The sequence below is a fragment of the Ambystoma mexicanum genome, chromosome 5q (assembly GCF_040938575.1).
Source record: "Ambystoma mexicanum isolate Mex_15411 chromosome 5q, UKY_AmexF1_1, whole genome shotgun sequence".
NCBI lineage: Eukaryota > Metazoa > Chordata > Amphibia > Caudata > Ambystomatidae > Ambystoma > Ambystoma mexicanum.
Window position 1 is genome coordinate 65,822,115 of NC_090933.1, and position 20,968 is coordinate 65,843,082.

Sequence of the window (20,968 nt, forward strand, 5' to 3'; positions counted from 1 at the left end):
CTGCAATCTTGCACTTTTCCAGCCTCCACCCACTAACCCACCTCTCCCTCCCTCTTTCAGAGCCGCCAGAGCGCCAGGGAACCACTCCGGTGGTGATAGCGCGCGGTACAAATATCCTTTAATATTAACAACGCAGTAGAGACATTTGTAAGTTACGAACTGCTCAAAAGGCTTACCTGGCTGGTCGCCTCTCGGCTGGCAGCACTCCGGACATTCCACTCGCGCTGAAGAACACTGCGACCTACAAGGAAGGAAAACACAGGTTTGCAAAGGCAAGACTTTGCAGCGCTGCGCACAGCGCTTACTTACCACATCATAGCGCTCTTAATACGCCATCATTTACCAGCGGGGCTCAACCAAGCCAGTTCGCCGTGCTGAAGCTCCGCATACCTAAGGGAGAAAAAAGACATTTTTAAACAAAGAAAGGCATGCAGGATAGCAACAAAACTAAAGAACACAATAAGACCTACCTGAACAATACCAAACGGGCCGGCGCCAGTGAAGTAACTGGACCGCACACGCCCATGAAAGACAACGCGGCCCTGCAAAGAAGGCCGGACGGAGAACACGCCCAACTCTGCCACAAGGTGAGGAGAGGGCCCCAGAGGGGCTGAAATCATAAGGGGGTGGAGGGAGGATACTTACCCCGGTCGGTCAGCCTTGAAAACAGTCTTCCTGTATTTTCAGGCAGAACCTTCCCCGCAGACCACATCTGTGCAAAGCTGAGAAGCATACCAGTGAGTAACCCGGCTGGGTGGAGTCCCTGTGGATGCCAGGTGAGCGTAACAAAGCCCTCTGGAGTTGGATAAAAGCTGCACAGGGGCTCAATCTAGATACTTGAGGATATCACTGCTGAACACCCGCTCAATGCCAAAACATGTGTTAGAAATGCATGATTACATCATTGATAACAAGACTGACCTGTTTTTCACAGAGACATGGCTACAAAAAGAAAATGGCCCAAGCATTGACCTAGAAACTCCATCAGGATACAATGTCTTTGTAAAAATCACCTAAGGGACCCGGGGAGGGGAGGGTGGCGATTGTAAGTACGAAAGAGCTTGGACTCTTTGAATCCAGGATTGAGTGCACAGGCTATGAAATTCTTCAAGTAAAAATTATCCCTCCTAATACCTGTGTGCACTTTGTTCTAATTTACCGGCCGCCTTCTGACATGCCATCCTTTTAACGAGGAGATTACCAATCTTCTATACCCACTGAACCGACTTAAAACCTCCACCATCTTCTTCGAACAAAGGGAGACTTGAAGGATAAAGATGCCATTGAGTTGGAACTACAACCGACCAACAGGGACATCCGGATCCAGAATCACAAACATATTCTTATATTGGACTGGGTGGCGACTTGTGACAATGTAAGTGACATCAAAACCAAAGCATGTATTTGGTCATATCACTCCATTCTAGATTTGTACTGCAAGCCTTCCAGAAACAATTGGCCCTGTTCGTGTCCCACCTACAAAAGTTACAAGTAGAAATGACCACAAACTAAATCCTACAGACTTAGCAACCTGCTTTAAGTCCATCATGACCTTGTTATCTGATTTGGAACACCCACGTGAACAAGTAAAAACATAGAAACAGCACTTTTCCTAATTTTTTGATACAAATTCCCCTCTTAGATCTGTCAGTTTGTGATCGCCCAAATCAGCAAACTAGTTTACTCTCAAATTAAGTTTGCTAAAGAAAGAGAAAAGAGAGGCCGTGCGAATTTGGGCCAAAAATCAGACAGCAGAAAATAGAGAGAGATGGAAGTGCCTAGAAAACAGGTATAAAGTTGGAATCTCAGACCAAAAAAACCCACTTTTGTGACGAACAATTTAAAAAGGCAGGCAACTCCACCAGGAAACTGTTTGAAATGTACAAGAATTGGGGAAAAACAAATAGCTCTCACCCATTCTTTTGCTCCAGAGACAATAGATTGCGAAAACGTTCAAAAAGCTTTTTAGGACAAAGTTCTATTAGCAAGAGATGAGATTCAGAGCTGGCAGAACAAGCTAGCAAAATCACCTGAACATATCCCCCGAGATTGGCAACAGGAAAGAAAATGTACTCCCAGGGTTCTCGTTCCAGACCATCGGTATTAAATAAATGGAGGAAATCTTAGCCAAGTTAAAACCCACTTCTTGCCCCAGAGGTATATTGCAGACTAAAATTGTCCTATTCAATAGGAAATTTTTCGCACCTTTCCTGACTAGACTTCTAAATGCCTCTTTTACACCTAGAAACGTACCAACAGCCATTAAGGAAGTGGCAGTCACCCCACTTGTAAAGGAACCTGCTATAAGTCCTTAGTAGCCAGCAAACTTAAGACTGATTACAAACACAATTTCTGTTAAAAAAAAGATGCAGCCTCATTTTGAGGCATCAGCAATTTTTCACCCTACGCAGTCGGGCTTTAGGAGCCATCATGGGACTGAAAATGCTCTAATTTACAATCCCAAATGCTGGAAAGGTTGGATGAAAGCAAAGCTGGGCTGTTGATCCTTTTTTTAAAATTAATGTTATTGCATTTTGACTCCCATCTGAAAACCGATAACTCTTACACAAAACATAATTTAAAAGGAATTGAAAAAAACATAAAATGTACACAAATTTACCGTCACATTTAGTCCAATAAAAATTAGGAAAGGACAATCAGTAAGTCAATTGTACAGACGTGGGGTGAGCCAATTCGAATGATTTATCTTCGTCTGTGATCCGTCCAAGTTTTTCCAAAATGTTGTACAGGAATTCACATAGAGCCAGGATACGACTCTGCGCTTGTCCACCCATGAAACTGACCCACAATGCTTAATTTGATTCATCCAACCCATTTGGACCACTCTGCTGCTTTTGACTTGCGGGACCACTCCCAACTGCTCAAAACATTAGCGACTACTGGGAATTGCTCCAGTGACATCACATGGATATAATCGTTCCTCAGCAAGAAATATTCCAACATTTGCTGGGTAAGTGCTTGCTCCAAGTCCACCCCCATCAAATACAGAGTTCCTCAAGGAGGCATGTATCTCACCAGTTCTCTTCAACATCAAATCTGCCAGGCAAAACGCAATTCATATGACGAGCGCATTTCTAACTCAAATTCAAGTATGAAAGAACTCTTTTGCATACTCAAAGAATTAGTCACCAACTATTATTCCTGATCTGCACTAAGGACAAATCCTGGTGTACAGACATCCAACATGCCGTAGCGAATAAAATTGACAAACTCCAGAATAAAATTCAACAAAAAAAAGAAGTTCTGAACTTGCAGCATTCGCCTAACACTCTCCTGCCTAATGAGTCACCATCGGCTCATAATACTACCTTCCATTTTTCTAAAATGTCTACCCTAGAGGTAGAAAAAATCATCCTATCTTTAAAGCCCTCAAACTGTAAAGGCGATATTTGCCCAGCACAGCTAATAAAAGATGCTGCCAGAGAACTCTCCCCATTCATAACTAAACTGATAAATGCCTCATTTGCTACAGGTACTATACCTGCTAACCTCAAACAATCCTGGGTACTACCCCTCCTCAAGAAACAGACACTAGATCCTCTTATTCCCACGAACTACCGGCCCATTACCAGGGTCCCATTTCTATTAAAAATATTGGATAAAGCCGCTTACATTCAAATTCAAAAACACTTGGAATTGCATAAACTACTAGGCAACAGACAATCTGGTTTCCGTCCACTACACGGAACAGAGACAGCCCTAATCAACCTAAAGTCCCAAATAGACGAGCTGAGAGACAAAGGAAGGACAGTACTCTTGCTCCTACTTGACCTCTCTGCCGCATTTGATCTGGTCAACCACAAGTTCTTATGCCAGCACCTTGATTCTGCAGCTCACTTCTCTACGGGTGAAATCAAATGGATTGAGTCTTTCCTGAGTGAGAGAACCATGAGTCTTCTCCCCCTCAGCAGCTGCCGACCCTACAGCCATCCTATGCGGTGTTCCTCAAGGGTCCTGCGTCTCGCCTACCCTTTACAACATCTTCACTAAGCCACTGTTCGACGATCTGGACCAGCTGGGTATCACCTACACTAACTATGCAGATGATACTCGGATTCTCCTCCCACTTTCTGGGGATTACGGTATGGACATGGGTTTAGTGAACAAAGTTTACCTTATCATCCAAGCATGGATGGCCACTCATGGTCTGTGCTTGAACAATGATAAGACTGAACTTATAATTTTGGGCTCGCAGGCTAATATCAAAAAACTAGGCCAATAATATTCATCATTCAATATTGACGGTAACACCATCAAAGTCTCCAAGGAAGTAAAAACCCTTGGATTCTATTTGGACTCCACACTGTCCTTTGATAAACAGGTCAAATCCCTTACCTCCGCCACTGCCTACACCTGCAAATTACTCAGAGCTGGTAAACCTTTCCTCTCTGACAATAGTTGCCTGATCCTGGCTAGAGCTCTAATACTCTCCAGAATCGACTACTGTAATGCCCTCTACAGTGGTGCCAACAAATCTACCATTCAAAAGCTCCAAACACTACAGAATAACGCCCTAAGAGCAGCCTTAGGCATAAATGAGAAAACTCACATCTCCTCCTTGAGACGTCAATATAAATGGCTAACCACATCTAACAAAATACTACTAAAAACGCTTTCCTTGACACATAAAGCCCTGAACAACGCAGCCCCCAGCTACCTCATAGATAAACTCCAGAGAAGAACTTCCCTCAGACCTACTAGAATTGGGAATACTAATTGTCTGACTATTCCTAAATATAAGCTCACCACCATTGGGGGTAACAGCTTCACTGTTAAGGCAGCTAAAAGTTGGAACTCATTGCCTCGGGATCTGAGAGCAGACCAACCCTACTTAAATTTCAGGAAAAATTTAATAAAACATTTCACTGCTACGGATCCTTAGTCTCCCACCACCCTTAGAGGACTTGCCCACTTCCTCAGTGACTTGGTCATCCTGCAGTAACAGCGGACTACTGTACTAATTTTGACTTTTGCATTAATCTCTGAAGACCTTGCGCATTGTGATCCACTCGGGAGCCTAGTATCTTGCAAAGGGCCCCATGTGGCACATTTATCCTCTGTACAGTGCCTACTGATCATTTATTATTTCATTGGTTATTCTTTTCTTCGTCATATTTGGTACATTGTATATATCCTGTATTCATGTATAAAACTATATCTTGCTATTATGTACATTTTGTAAACTGTGTATACGCAACTATGTAAGTCTTGCATCTCCATATAACTGCGCCCTTTTACTCACGAGTCTGGTGCGCTTAACAAATGAATAAACAAAAAAACAAACATACATATAAAATCACTATGTGAGCAGGTGGAAACAAAGGGCCTGCATTTTACCGACTATGCTCACGATTTCCAATTGCTAATGAACCTCTGTGAAGATTACACAACTTACTTGGTCAATCTCAACTTCATCTACTCGTTTATTCGGGAATGAATGGTTAAAAATTGGATGTGCTTAAATGGTTCAAAAACCCAACTGATGATCTTTGGCACAAAACAAACTAGGGACAAACTAAGCCACGCTTACTCAGGTTTTGAGGTAGACAGCTGCATTATTTCAGTAGTGGTAAAGGCAAGACCTTGGGCACAGTGCTGGAGGCATCTCTGAGCTCCGATGCACCCATCAACAATGTCATTAAAAATGCTCAGTATCTGAAAGTATTGCGCCAAATAAATCCCCTGGTATCCTGTAAGAATTGCAAAACTCTGGTCAGAGCAATTATCATGCCTCGCCTGGACTATTGCAACGCTCTTCTTGGTGGGGCCAGTAAGAAGAGTGTACATAGACTACAGATAATTCAAAATACAGGATACAGGGATACAGGAGAGAGGTCCGAGATAGACTCGGATTCTGATTCTGAAATAGCTTCAGGGGGGCCTCTCATCCTTTGAGGGGTAGGGCGGGCAGCCATGTTCTGCTCGACGACCCTAGATGGAAGAGGGCCCATGGGTGAATCCACAGTACTAGGATGTAAAAATTCCTCAGAAGACAGGGCCATTGTTGCTGGGACTATGGGAGACAACGAAGATAGGGTTTTCCTTGCCTCATTAGGTTCTGTGGTCAAGACCTCCAAAGGAGCGTGCATCATGGCCGTGGTAGTTTGTAGGGGTAGAGCATCTGATCGAACAGTCAGTTGGTCGTGCCTCTCAAGGGGGGTTACATCCTGTGGCTGGAGCTGCGTCTGAGGAGATGGCTCAGAAGGCTTAGGCACATCCAGCATTGCCTTGGTAGAGACAGGCTGGGATACCATTTGAGCAGGTCCGCCCGCCAGAGCCGCTTCCCTCAGGTCCTCCCCCTGGGGTCCTCCGACCCTCACGGGGGGCAGACCACTCGCCGAAGCGGTGTCGGGGCAAGCAGCGCTGGCTGGCGGGAGCATGTGCACTCCTAGGCCGTAGTTAGCGGCGGAGGAGATTGGAAGCTCTCCAGGGCCTGTCATTGTGGCCTGTGACACAGGCCCATTGAAGACACAGTTAGTTGCCGCAGAGTTCAAAGTGGGGAAGGTCCTTCCGGGAAGCAAAGAGTTTGGCGCTTTTATTCCACTAAGGCCATCTTGCCCCAAAAAAGGGCTAGGAGACTTATAGTTCCTCGCTTGGGCTGAGTTGGGCAAAGGAGCAGTCAAAGCAACCACCGGCAGGTCTGTATTGGAGCTCGTGGGTGAAAAGGTCTGCGTTAGAAGCCAGGTTTTTTTGACATCGCTTCGCAGGAGGCGCTTCTCCGGGTCTTCTTCCATCCCAGAGGGGCTCCGAAAAGGCACCAAAAGGTGCGATAGGGGAAGGGGGGGGGAGAGAGAGTTGGGGAGAAGACAAGAAGTAGGGAACAGGGACAGAAGGGAGGAGCTAAGAACGGGGGAAGGCAGGAAAGCAGGAAGACAGGAAGGGAAAAGTACGGGGAGGGTGAGTGCCAGGGAGATAGAAAATGGGGATGAGAGAGGAAGGAAGGAAGGAGGGGGAAGGGAGGATGTAGCGCACGGGCCGCCTCGGACAGCAAGTCACTGTTCCTTTTCAGCAATGAGGGCAGAGCACATGAAAATAGGACGCGAAGCGGTTCAAAGGGTCATGAAAAAGTCAGACGGGAGGGGTGAATAAGACAGCCTACCTCCCGTCGGTGCTGCACAAGCCTCCGCTCCACTCTTCACGTCCTGATGCGGACTGGTGCAGACTGGAACTCTGCCCGGAACTCCGCGCGCGCTCTGCGCGGAAACAGAGTTTTTGAAGGAAGTGGAGGCTGTTTTCCTTAAAGGTGCAGGTCGTTGGAAAAAAAGCATAGAGACAGGAGAAGCAGCAAAAACGCGTCCTTTCCAAGCAGTATGTGGTGCAGACTGGAACTCTGCCCGGAACTTATAGAACAAGGCGGCATTAGATTTGGTGGCTAAGTTTACTGTCAATTGCTCCTTGCTCTGTAGGTGGAGGTACGCTTTCATGTTTTTTTTTTTTTTGGAACAATTTTTATTATTTTAAACACACTCCCAACATTAAAACCATTTAGGACGTACATGATCAATGTTAAGTCATTACATTATTTAATGCTCTCTTCCGTCCTCCCCCCTCCCTCCCCAAAAACTTGAGCCGTCGTATCCGTGTCATCTACCTGAGCATTTTCAGGTGTCTCAATTATCGTCAACTCATCCCAGACTTCCGTTTCATGATTGACCTGGTGGGGGTTTGCCATCGAGGTCACCAGTTGTCTCCAGGCTATCAGGGGGCCTACCTCTTCCTCCCCCCCCTCTAGTGACTGCTTCATACCAGACCGCAGTTTCTGCTTCTGCCAATTTCAGGAGGTCTGCCCACCACATCTCCACTCTAGGCCGGTGGGTCGCTTTCCAGCACATTGCAATTCTGCGCTTGGCCAAGATATAGGCCAGGTCTTTCATCTTGCTAATATGTTTGAGATTACGTGGTGTAGGGAAACGCCCAGGCAGAAGCACCACCCCCCAGCTGGCCATTCTCATCTTCAGTTCTACCCAGAATCTCTTCACCTCTGGGCAAGCCAAACATATGCAACAGCCCTGCCGCCTCCTCCCCGCACCTGGGGCATTTCTGTATAGCCGAGCCACCAAACCTTCCTATTCTGCCGGGGGTCAAGTAAGCTCTGTGGGTGACATATAGCTGGATTTGCTGGAGTCTCGCATTCCGGGACACCTTCTTATGGTACCTTTGGGCTCTATCCCATTGTCCCTCTGTCATCGGTTCACCCACCTCCCCCTCCCAGTCAAGCCTCAGTTGGAGCCGCTCTTTCCCCGCCTTCGCACTCATGAGCTCATATATCCGAGATATTTCGTGCCCGCCCTCCGAGACATCGTACATCATTTCGAAGGTGGCATCGGGTTCAGCAAGTACTGTTTCAGGCCACCTTTCCCTCACCCGTTTCATGATCCTGGTGTAAGTGATATAATGGCCCTTATGCACCCCTTTTCCTCCAACAACCTCTGGAATTCCAATGCCTCCTTACGCTTTCATGGTTGACTTAAAATGAGAGTGGCAAGAGGAGTACATTCATTGGGGTCATATTAAGCCATCTCTCAGCCAGGAGCTTGATCTGCTACCACTATTCCAGTTTCCGATTGGTCTTCCGTCATGTATCTAGAATTATCAAGATCATAATTGTCAACATCGCTCAAGCTCCTGCTACGCCCCTTTGGGAAGAAGTCTGAAATGTTCCTTTTCATGGATGTATCCGAGTGTATATTAGTTTCCATTTCCAAACACATGCCTGAGCATTTTGTTGAATGGCAGTGGGCTAGATGCAGCATTCTGCTCAATTCCTTTTTAATTTCATGTGATTGGTATTTTCTCCCTGAAGTGTGTTGATTGTACTCCAGTGCTTCATCCTCCCAAGCTATATAGTCAAATTCAATAGCTTTTGGTTCGTCACGGTGGCTGCCACTTCATAGGTTATAGATTAATTCTTAACATTTCCCCAGCACAATTTATAAGAATGCTCAGGCTATTGACTTTGCTAACCTTTCTTGATATATCTACTAGCAGATACAAATCGGTTAAGGCAGTGCCCCCCACATCCTTCTGTGTATTTGCCACTTTTTGTTTTTTTATATTGAGTGCTCTGTGCGCAGTCTAGTTTTTCCCCCTCCCGCTTCTTGATCCCAGCTCCTGTCGCCTCTACACTACTCCTCTCCTGAATGGGGAGTCAACGCTGTTAACACATCCTCCCAGGGCAGCCCCTCTGCCCATGCAGCCCCTTCGGCTAAGGGCTCAAGGCAAAGGGCGGTTCCTACTTTGGTGGCTCCAAAGCGTTTCTGCAGGTGTCCGCAGGGGAAGCAGCCACCCACTAACAACCCAGCCTTCACTGCTACCTATCCCCACAATCCTCAATCACATATATAACCGAACCCACCTATCCCCAACCTCTGATGCGCCCCACTTCCTAATCTCTTCTGAACCATAAGCCCAAGGAACAGGACCAGGAGTGCTCCCACCTCCTTGGGTGCTGTAGCAAACTGTCTATTTTTCAAAAGAACAGGTAACCTGTTCCTTGCTGGCACCCCACACATCTAGGTGGTTGGCAAGGCATAATTGCACCCGCAACCAGCAGTAGCAGCTTGCAACATCATCCAGACCTGCAAAACGAGGGACAGGCAGCAGTCTACCAGCGCCAACGGACAAGGTAGCCACAATCATTGGTACTAATAACCACAGTACCATCCACCCCACCCTGCACACCCACCACCTGCAATCATTACACAAACTAGGCACATCTGTAACACTCAATAGGAAATCTGCCATGAACACACATTGTTTAAAAGCCTATTGTTCTGTGAAACCTAGGCCTTTCTCCCACTATACAGGATTCTCAAGTCTAGGTGCTTTCTCCCTTAAATGCCTATTGTATTTTTTTTTTGTTTTTTTGTTTTATTGGTTAAATACATTTTTAAACCTTTAATATTGCATCTTTAGCACTTATAAGTACTTTCATATCCAATCGTCCAACCTCTAACCCGTATTTCAAACACTATTCCCGAGGTATTGGTCTTTAAGAATCATTGTCCTTTAATACTGTCTCCACAAATTTCAGGGCGTCCATCGTAATTCCTACTTTCTCCAACATCATTTCCCACATTCGTCTTCAGACATTGGAGTACACGATTGAACATAACACCCCAGAAATGTAGTTCTTAATTCAGTGAGCGCTATTCAATTCAACATCAAGTGTCTGATTCCTTTTGCTCTTGATCTTTGCAGAAATGGCATATCGCATCCTGGGACTTACTGCGTTTTCTTATTCGCAAGACTTCTCTTGAGGCTAAGATGTTGAGTCTACATCTTATGAGAAGAACTCTATAATGGAACAATGGGAATTTTCTAAGATATTTCGGCAGATGGTTTAACTTCTTCAATTCACAAATAATGTTAGCACACAGTGTGTTAGAACTCATTAGTTACAGAGTTTCCATCCAGTCTCTTTTCTGCAGGATTTTCTTCGCCTTGTTAGGATTTGTTATCAGCACTTCTGTCTCGATGTTGTTGCACTCCAGGTGCTCTTTGCATCTGCTTTTCCAAATCTTAAGATTTTGTCTTGAGTTTCACTCGAGTTATCCAATATTTCAAATGGCACCGGTGCTCAATCTATTATACATTTTCGATAGAGAGAAATGGTTTTCCACATGACTATTCACATCAAGGATTGGAGTCTCAGCTCATGTCTTATTGTATTAGCTGACAGTGAATTCGGGAGCCTCAACACCTTTCTCCAAAAGAAAGCTTTGCATACCCCCCCATGTTTTCCAGGATAGATTTAATAGTGCCTCCGACCTATATGTCAAAAATGCCACCACCTTTTGTTTGTAAAAGTTGATGATCGGGATCAATGAAAAAGTTCTATATCATTTGTGAAGGGCTCCCCCCTGATTTGTTAATTTCATTAACTTTTCTTTGATCAGCAGGTATTGTCCTTGTTCATTAACCTTTTTATTAATCCGAAATACTAGATTATGGAGTTTACATTTTCCAACTTCTGATAGGTAATAGTCCAACTGAAGGCTTTCTCTTTTTATTTTAATACCACATGGCGACTTCATTATCAAGATCTTAGATTTCTTCACATTAACCTTCATCTCATTTTCATCCAGATAGCATTTAATTGCGTTAAGGTGTCGCTGTAATCCAATAGCTGTCTGGTCGATGAAGACTATTGTCTGCATATAAGATCCATGGAATCACCCCTTCTTCCATTTTAGGTGGGAATGCTTTAACACTCCATTGTGAGTCAACCATGTCAGCCATATACAGGGCGAATAGGAAAGGAGGCCAGCGCACATCCTTGTTTAATGCCAGCATAGGTGTTACATTTTTCTTGAAAGAGATCCCTTCTTTGACAATCGCACCTTTACTTTATTACATTTATAGTGCGCAGCCATAGACCCATGGGTGTTTGGGTGCGGACAAAAGACAAACATAACAAGAAACACGTAGAAGATGTCTTGTGGCCAATGAGTTACCGGAGAGATGGCCTATCAATCTAGGCCATACCTGCATAGATGTATCCGTATATAGGACTTGGATGGCTTTAAGCAGGACCTCTGGCCAATTCCACCGCTTCAGTTTAGACCATAAGCGTTTGCGGCTAACTCCATCGAACACTTGTTCTAGGTCAGTGAGCCCTAGGTAGATTTTTGACTGTTTCCAATACTTGCTGTTTTAGTAGGTTGAAATTAAATAAATAAGTTTAGTGGTATACCCACGCCACTTCTGAACCCAGTTTGCTTCGGACCAAGTAGACCTGCCTTCGTTGCCCAACCTTTTAGATCCCTCAATAATATTGATGCAAACAATTTGCCTATATAGTCTAATAAGGCGATTGGCATATAATTGCTCGGGTCCCCACGATCTCCTTTCTTATAAATCAGGACTATTGGTGCCTCTTTCCAAGATGATGGTATAGTCTGTGTTTTTGATATTACGGTGAATAATGTGTTAAGATCACCCCAACTTTCCTTATTCTCTTTCAGCGTATAGTTTGATATACCATCAGGGCTTGCGGCCCTTGAAGGACTTAGCTTGTTGATCATTCATATTATATCAGTACGGTCACATTTTAGCATCCACACTTTTGGTTCATTACTTCTTTCAGATTGATCAATAGCCAGTTTCTTCTTAAATAATTTTGTGTAATGTTGTACCCAATGCTCTTCCGAAACTTGGGCTGTTGCCACTGCTGATTGAAAATAATCACCATCATTAATAATGTCCCATAGATATCTTGCATTGCACACGCAAACTGCTGCCAGCATTTCTTGAGAATCGCACTGGGCTCTTTTAGCCCTGGAAGCGTGAAGCCAGTTTTAGTAATTTTTTTTGCATTTCCTTATTGTCTCTAATTTATTAGGGCCTTTTATTCGTAGCCTTTTAAGATGTGCTCTATATTTTTTCCTTTTCGCCACCACTTCCTTATTGTAAGCGTGCTTCTTCACTACCATTATTTTCCAACTAGTATCTTCTTTAATTTCAAATTCTTTCAGTAACCATCTATACTCCACTCTTTTTGGGTTTTCACAGACTTGTCTTTCATATCTCACAACCAGATTGATATATTTCTTTCTGCTTTATTCTTAGTCTGTTTCTCCCCCTGGTTACTTCCACTGGGTCCAGCTTCACTCTTTCATTCCTTCTTACCAGGAATTCCATTTCAATCCTTAGTAAATAATGATCACTTGCTGTTTGTTTTTTTACTTCAAAAGACTTGATCGGATGCAAGGTTTTACCAGAAACAAAACGGTAGCCCAGACCAGCACTACTAGTCCCCCTGGCCCAAGTATCGGCACCTGGTAAATCTCCCTTAGCCCATTTAGCATCGTCATTTCACGAATTTCCATTTCATGAATCGTAGAGCTCTTCCCTCCAGTTGTAATTCTGTTTTTGGCGCTCCCTCTTAGTTTAGCATTTTGATGTTTAAATCTCCACATATCATGATTAGTTGTTCCTTTTCCTCTAACATTGATTTATCCACTTCCTCTATCTCTTTTATGTATTTCTCAGTTGGACACCTATTTACGCTCCAATATGTGTTAATAGTATTTTCAGGTTTTGCTTCTCCATCCGTTTTTTCATTCTTAAAATCTGAACGAAGGGATTGGGAATACGATGTTCTACCACCTTCAGGTCACTATGGATTTTGATCATGGTGGCCAGTCCCACATAAGGCATTCCCTTCACTCGTTTCCTTGCTGGATTTACATAAACTTCATATCCTTCATATAGGGGTTTCTTCCTTAACCATGTTTCTTGAAGACATAGAATATCGTATTGCCCAAGAGAGTTGGCCTCATCTGTATACAGGTGTTTAAACCTGCATATGTTTCATGAGACACACATAAATCTCTCTAGGTCCTTCTTCCATTCAATCTAATCTTGCTTTTTAGCAGATAACGCTCACGCCATCCACGACCAATCCGGTATCTTCTCAGCCTGTTGTTGAATAGGATTTATTACTTTCAGCTGTTTTTGAGAATTGTCAATGGTAAATCTTAGATTTTTCCCCTGCTCATCCGTGGTTAGAGGACCTTCCAAATCCTCGTCTTTTTTTCCCCCAACAATTTAGATCTTTCCTTTTTACTGAAGGACGATTTCCTCAGTTCCTTTCCTCCTGACTTTATTTCAGGCCCATGGGGGATTCTCTTCCCCTTATCAAGAATTTTATTGTCCAATTTTCCAGGTTTTAAGATAGTTTTCACTTCTTTTACTAGGTCCTGTTCCTTCCAGCCATTAACGGGATTTTGGGAGTTTCTATCTCGGTCTTTCACTTCCCTCATCTCAAAACCTAACCGTGCAAATTAATCGGTCACGTCCAGTAATGATTCTTTAACAGCTAACGATTTCAAATGAAGCATCACTTGATCCATTCTTTTTTCATTCATGAATTCCACTATTAGGATATATATTTTCGGCTGTATGTCATTCTTTGACTTTTTGATCTCATTTACATCCTTTAGAGCCTTCTCATTGTCCTTCTGTTTCGTTATATTTTCCTTAGGGACTCTCTTCTTCTTTCTTCTAATGTTTTAAAGGGTTCAGGTTTTTTATCGTTCCCAGAAGATGCTTTACATTTCCCATTAGGCTTGGCATATTCTCTAGTATTTTTGATATTCACCTTCTTATTCCGGGGAGTCAGCTCGTCACTTGATTTGGCTGACAAGTCCTGCACCTCCTTTTCAATTTCTTCCCACTCGAGGCGCTAAGATTTTCCCATTCCTCCTCTTCTAACTCATTCAGGCCTGCTTCCGAGTCTCCTTCCTGGGAATCACAGGCATTTAGGCTTTCAACTGAAGAGCAAGAGTCATCCAGTACATGTATTTCAGGAGGCTCTTTACCTATCGTTGTTTCTCTTCTGGCTTTCTTTGCACATTGCGGCCTATCAAGCTTGGCCGGGGTTCTTATGTTTCGAATGGATTGTGTCCTCCAACGTATTCCACATCTTGAACATGCAATGTCCACAGCTGTTTTACTTTGGAGATTTTTCGGCAGAGGGTGTCCTGCGTCGATGGCGTTGGGTCGATGTCCCTCGAAGGCCTCCGTCGAGGGCGGCGTCACTGGATTTAAAAGTAGGACGCCCGGCGCCCATAGCCTCTGTTCTGTTTTTTCAGCAAACGTGTTTGCTTCGAGAACTCTGCGCTCCTCGTGTATTCCTCGTGAATATGTATTCTTCTTTGACCCCCTCCGACTCCGCCGTCTAGCTTTAAGACTTGCCGGGACTGTAAGTCTAAGATGTGGATTACGGACCTGCACCGCATTTGTTTGTGGCGTCTGCGCGAGAGTCATGACACAGACAACTGTTTGAAATACCAGTCGCTGACTCTGAAGGCCTTGCGGGAGCGTAAGGGGAAGTTACAGGTAGGTAGGGGTTCTAGACCCAGTAAGTCCCGTAAAGCTGTTAAGTGGATGTCCACCGACGATTCGAGGGGCGACTCTCCCCGTCGGAAGGAGTACCGGGGATCTCGGTCCCGGAGTGGTTCACGCCATTCGTCCTTGTCTCGGCATTCCCGAAGCGCTGTCACCGGTTGCTTTCCCCGTCTTCCTCGGAGGATGGCGCAGCGAGGAACGTAGCTTGTCCTACTAAGTCCTCAACTCCAGAGGAATGTGCTGCCACCAGGGAGCAGATGCTGGCGATTTTTCAATCCCAGGGCACAGTTCCATCCGCGCCTTCGGAAGAAGCCGGCAGGGAACGGTCTTGGTCCGTGGCTCATGCGCCTTCGGGCCCGGGTCTTCGGCGCAATACTCATCGGGAACCGTTGAGGTCCCGTTCTGACATGGTTCAGGTTAATGACCAGAGTCGTGCTGCATCCAGGTCTCGGTCTTTGTCCCTGGCGAAACTGCAGAAATCTGGTAAGGGCTCGTGGTAGGCGTCAACTCCGTTGGTGCTGTGTCCGTCGGACATGGATGTCGAAGCTTTGCCTTCACACAAGCCCTCGGAGCCGTTGGCAACGCCGAAGCCGTTGGCGCCCTCGACGTCTTTGTGGCCTTTTGGCTGGAATTTGCTGATGGAGGTCCCTGGTACTGTGGATCCTCCAAGAAAGGCTACTTCCAAGTCTGTAAAGCCTGTTAAGGATTCCAGACCCTCTTCTGTCCCGAGGCAGGAGTTTTTTCTTCTTCTGGATAATATCTGAGGATGAGGAGAAGTCAGATTTGGAATTTGACCCGGTTGAGCCTGATGTGGCTCCTGTCTTTTCCAGGAACAGTCAGTTGGAAGAGTTACGTCAATGTCTTCATGATGCCAGTGGCTTGGACACTTCTCCTGAGGTGAATTTGGCAGGCGTGCGCCTGGGGCTCATGCCAAGTCCTCTTCTAGGAGACTGATGGCTAGGATCAGCGTATCTTGGTTGCTCTAGGCCTCCGTAAGCATTTGTTCAGGATGACTTAACTGATATTTTGGATCAAGGTCCGTCCTCTGAGCCAGTGTTACCTTTTCATTTGACGTTGCAGAAAAGGGTGGTGGCTGCTTGGCAGACACAGGAATCTCTTCCGGCAGTTAACACATCATTAGCTAAAGAATACCGCCCTTCCAGTAGCGACCCCAGCTACCTTTCCTCACCCCACTTCCGAGAGTTTGTTGGTTAAGGTGGCTGCGTCCACCTCAAGGCAGGCAGCGTACCCTACCATCCCTCCTGATAGGGACGACAAACGCTTCGATGGTTGGGCACGCAAGCCATTTTCTGCAGGGCGTATAGCGCTCAAGTCGGCCAACTCCACTTGAGCCTTAGCAAGATTTTCACACACTCTGTGGAATTGTTTCTCTAGAGGCTGAGTATATTCCCAAGGGGGAAGAAAGGGATGAGTTCCTTGCTCTCGTGCAAGATGGCAAGGATGCCATGTGTGAATTCTTTTAGTCGGGATTGGACACGGCCGATGGTGTTAGCCGGTCCATGACTGCGAGCACCGTTATACGCAAATTTGCGTGGTTGCAGAAGTCTGGTTTTGCTCCATATGTACAAGCCCGTCTTTTGAACATGCCCTTTGATGGCGGGCATTTCTTTAGCAGCAAGGCTGACGAGAGACTTGAGAGGTTGCAGACCTCAAAAGCTGCGGCTAAATCTTTGAGCGCAGCTGTGCATCAACCTCTGCCTTTTCGTCCTGGTGGACAGCATGGAGGGGAGGTTCCTTCCATTACTGCTCCTCTTTTGGTAGGATGCGAGGAGCCGTCAGTCAAAGGGGTCAACGTAAAAGTACCCGTGATGGTCGGGGAAATAGAGGTGCCAAAGCCGCTCAGGCAGCTGCATCTTTGCCTTCAGGCGCTGCTGCAGCCGCTCCAAAACAACTATGAGACCATGTTCCATTGTTAGCCGGTTGGAGGCAGACTGTCTCAGCATCTCGAAGAATGGCCAGCTATTACTTCGGATGCGTGGGTTCTGGATACAACAGCCCATGGCTACTGGCTTCCCATCCTAAAGCGGCCTCCTGACAATCCACCGGGGACTGTCTCTTTGAAGCTTCCGGATCCTCTCCTTGTGCAGGAAATCTTGACCCTGCTGGAGAAAGACACTATAGAACTGATGCCTGTAGCGGAGAGGAACAAGGATTGCTATTCCCCATAGTTTTTGATTCCAAAGAAAGACTGGGGATTGAGACCCATCTTGGATTTGTGTTGGTTGAACAATCTCCTCAGGAAGGACAAGTTCAAGATGGTCACTCTTTCTCAGGTCCTCCAGGCCCTTCAACTTCAGGATTGGCTGGTGTCTCTGGGCCTACAGGATGCTTACTTTCATGTGCCCATTCATCCAAAGCACAGAGTACCTGAGGTTTGTGGCTGGCAGCTTTCACTTTCAGTTTCGGGTCATGCCATTCGGATTGACCTCCACCCGAGGGTCTTCACCAAGCTAATGGTGGTGGTGGCTGCGTATCTCAGGCGAGGGGGGGATTCACGTCTACCCCTACCTGGACAACTGGCTGATCCGTGCGTGTTCTCCCGAACAAGCGATGGGTCATCTCAGTCTCACCTGCCGCTCCCTCCACAAGCTGGGCTTCTCACTCAATTTCAAGAAGTAGCATCTGACAACTTCCCAACAGCTCCAGTACATCGGGCTGTGTTGGACACTTCCTTGGGGGGGGGAAGTGCTCGCCTCCCAAGGTGAGGGCTCATCCCATTGTACAGATGGACAAATTTCAACATGCCCAGCGTCTCCCGGCTGTCGAATTCTTAAGGTTGCTCGGCCTCATGGTATCCTGCATTTTTCTGGTGCCAGAGGCCAGGCTGAGGATGAGATCACTGCAATGGGTCCTCAAGATGCAGTGGTCCCAATTCTCAGGCAAGATGTTCGATCCTGTTCAGTTTCCACTCTTTCTCGCAGGATCTTCTGTGGTGGGCCAACGATGGGAACCAGATGAAGGGGGAGCCGTTTTGGCAACCGTGGCCAGAGGTGACACTAGTGACGGATGCTTCGCTCGCAGGATGGGGAGCTCATGCCGATGATCTGACCGCCAGTGGTCGTTGGTCTCCGTCGGAGTCCAAACTCCACATCAACCTGTTAGAGCTGAGGGCCATCAGGCTGCCCTGAAGGCTTTTCTGCCGTCTGTGCGGGGGAAGAGTGTCCTGATCATGACGGACAACACATTGGCCATGCATTACCTCAACAAAAAAAAAGGGGCTGGGTAGGGTCACTCCTGTTGTGCAGAAAGGCGATGCAGCCCTGATTCTGGTAATTCCAGCAGCGAATATCACTCTAGGCAGTACATCTGGCTGGAGAAGAGACTGCGGCGGTGGATGCTCTGAGCAGGCAGAGCACAGTCTCTCGAGTAGTGGGAGTTGGCTCAGGAAGTCCTTCTGGAGATCTTTGCCCTTTGGGGAAACCCACAAGTGGATTTCTTCGCGACCAGGGCCAACCGGAAGTGCAAGAGATTTTGCTGAAGGGAATTTCTCCTGAGAGGAGCCTTAGAAGACTGTCATGGTGCATGCTCCAAAACACTTGGAGCTGGCAGGCCTTTCCCGGTCACTGACACCCATCAGGGCTTATAAAACCCCGAAGGGTAGTCCAAGGACTTCCTGGACTCAGTCGTGGCGCGATTGGCGCCAGGCTCATAATTTTCCATCTGGTAATGCACTACATGGGACTACATGTGGCCCAGTGAAAGGAAGCTGAATCATCTGGCTTATCTTGGGTGTGGCTGTGGGACTACTTTACCTGTGATTGCAGAATGAGGCTGGAGGGACTATTTTATTGGAACTACTTACAAGGCTATTTAAGCCACACCCTGCCGACAGAACACGCTTCGCGTTATTCTGCACTCCTGCAGCGTAACGCTCACCGTGTCTGCTCAGCTCCAGTACCTGAACGCCAGCAGCCACGCCCTTTCTGGAACTTCCATCCATCGGAACCTGAGAACCGAAGAAAAGAGAGAAACGGGAATTAATAGAGTTTTCAACCTTACCTGAAGAATTCTCCCGAGCGGCCGCTCCTTCAGCTGCTCTTCAGTTCGCTGCACCTGCAGAAAAGAAAGCATCTGCTAGAACAGCTGATACTCACCCAGAGACCGCTTCCCTTGGAATTTCACTGCAGCGGTTCATCCGATCGCCGCTCCAGAGCCATGCTGCATCTGCAGGAAAGAAAAGAACACAGCAGGTTAGTCGCGCACGGAAATAAACCATTATAGAGACATTCGGCGCCACTCACATACACTAAACTTCCCGCATAGAACCTGCTCAGCGTTGAAGGACGAGTCAAATCTTCATTACAATACTGCTCAAGACCTCGCCTGAAAGAAGGGTGAATACAAGGTTAAAACTTGGGTAATAAAGACATTTAAGCAGCTATTCCAAGATTCTATTGGTATAAAGACTTACCTGCTGAGTCAAGCAATTCAAGACTCCACTACACCCCCACAGGATCAGTGAAGGAACTAGTTCCAGGGAGAGACTGTCATATTGCGCCCCTACGAGAGACCGCAGGACGGAGAATCCACCATTAAACAAACCAAGGTGAGGCTGAAGCAGAGAGGGGGGCATTAGGAGGTTGTGGGAGGTGGGAACTCAACCCCGCTCCTCACGGTGCTAACATCCTATTTCGACCTTGTAGGCAAAAGCATTCAGGGAAGTGACAGGGAAGAGGAAGTCACGTGCAAGTCTCCTCACCCAGTCGTGTAACGCCAGGGCAGACATCATTCCTGCATCTTCGAGCGACACCCCCGAGGAGACCAAGGAGCGTGACAGACGCATTCGTCGTGGATTGGTCATTCCAACTTCTGAACACGTTTCCTCCCGGTCACCGTCATTCCTCAATTGTTAAGGAGGTTGCAGAGGTTCAGATCCCACATAATCCTCATTGCTCCGGATTGGGCCAGGAGAGCGTGGTACCCGGACCTTCTAGAAATGTCCAACTGCCCTCCATCTTCCCTACCGATCTTGCATGCTCTCCTCTCGCGTGCTCTCCTCTCGCGCCAGACAGCCAGCAACCAAATCCCTGTACCGTTGGCGTAAGTTTTGCGACTGGTGCAGAGGACACGATGTCTATCCTTTTCAGGGTCCCATTCCCATGGTTCTGTCTTTCTTGCTTTCTTTGGCCAACAGGCGCCTTCAAGTGGGTCCCATTAAAGGTTACCTGGCGGCACTGTCTATCGTCAAGCGCTCGTCTGAAGAATGTTCTTATTTTAAGATTCCTTTCATTTCCCAATTTCTGAAACTGCTCACTAATGTGTTCCTGCCGCCCCCGTTTCCGGTGCTGGTTTGGGATCTGAATTTGGTCTTGAAATTCCTGATGGGTGCTCGATTTCAACCTTTGCACTCTTGTCCTTTGAGGCTGTTGTCTTTCAAGACGGTTTTCTTGGTTGCGGTTAAATCCGCTCGCAGAGTGAGTGAATTGCAGGCACTTTCATCTAAGCCGCCCTTTACTGTGTTCCACAAGGATAGGGGTTGTACTGAGGGTACGCCCTTCCTTTCTACCTAAGGTAGTGTCTGAGTTTCATTTAAGCCAGAAAGTGGTACTTCCTGCTATCTATCCTCCTAATCCTGGTAAGGAAGAGGAGAGACTCCATAGGTTGGCCCCAAGGAGGGCTGTGAGCTTTTATATTCCTAGGATGTCCAGGGTCAGAGTGGACGATCAACTCTTTGGTAACAGCCTGGCCCAATCGGTGTCCAGCGTACCCCACAAACAGACCTTGTCCAGGTGGATTATCCTCACCATTACTGAATGTTACAGATTGGCGGGCAAGGACCCTCCGGAAGGGTTGCGAGCTCATTCCACTAGTGGCGTGGCAACTTCCACAGTCTGCAGCAGGGAGTTCGTATTAGGAATATTTGTGACGCAGCGACATGGGCTTCTATCCACACCTTTGTCAAATATTACTCCCTTGATACGCTCCATGGTGCAGATATGGCCTTTGGTAAAGCAGTTCTTTATTCTGCAATCTGATTGGGTATTTTAAATTCTTTTCCCTCCATTTTCTGGTACTGCTTTGGGAGTATGTCAGTCAAAGATGTGGAATACGTTGGAGGACACAATCCATTCGA

General features: G+C 46.5%; 1 protein-coding gene across 1 annotated transcript in view; it reads left to right on the forward strand.

Moving 5' to 3' along the window:
• The window catches only part of NFX1 (nuclear transcription factor, X-box binding 1), a 2,569,209-nt gene that overhangs the window by 135,515 nt on the left and 2,412,726 nt on the right, over positions 1–20,968 (forward strand). The window lies entirely within an intron of this gene.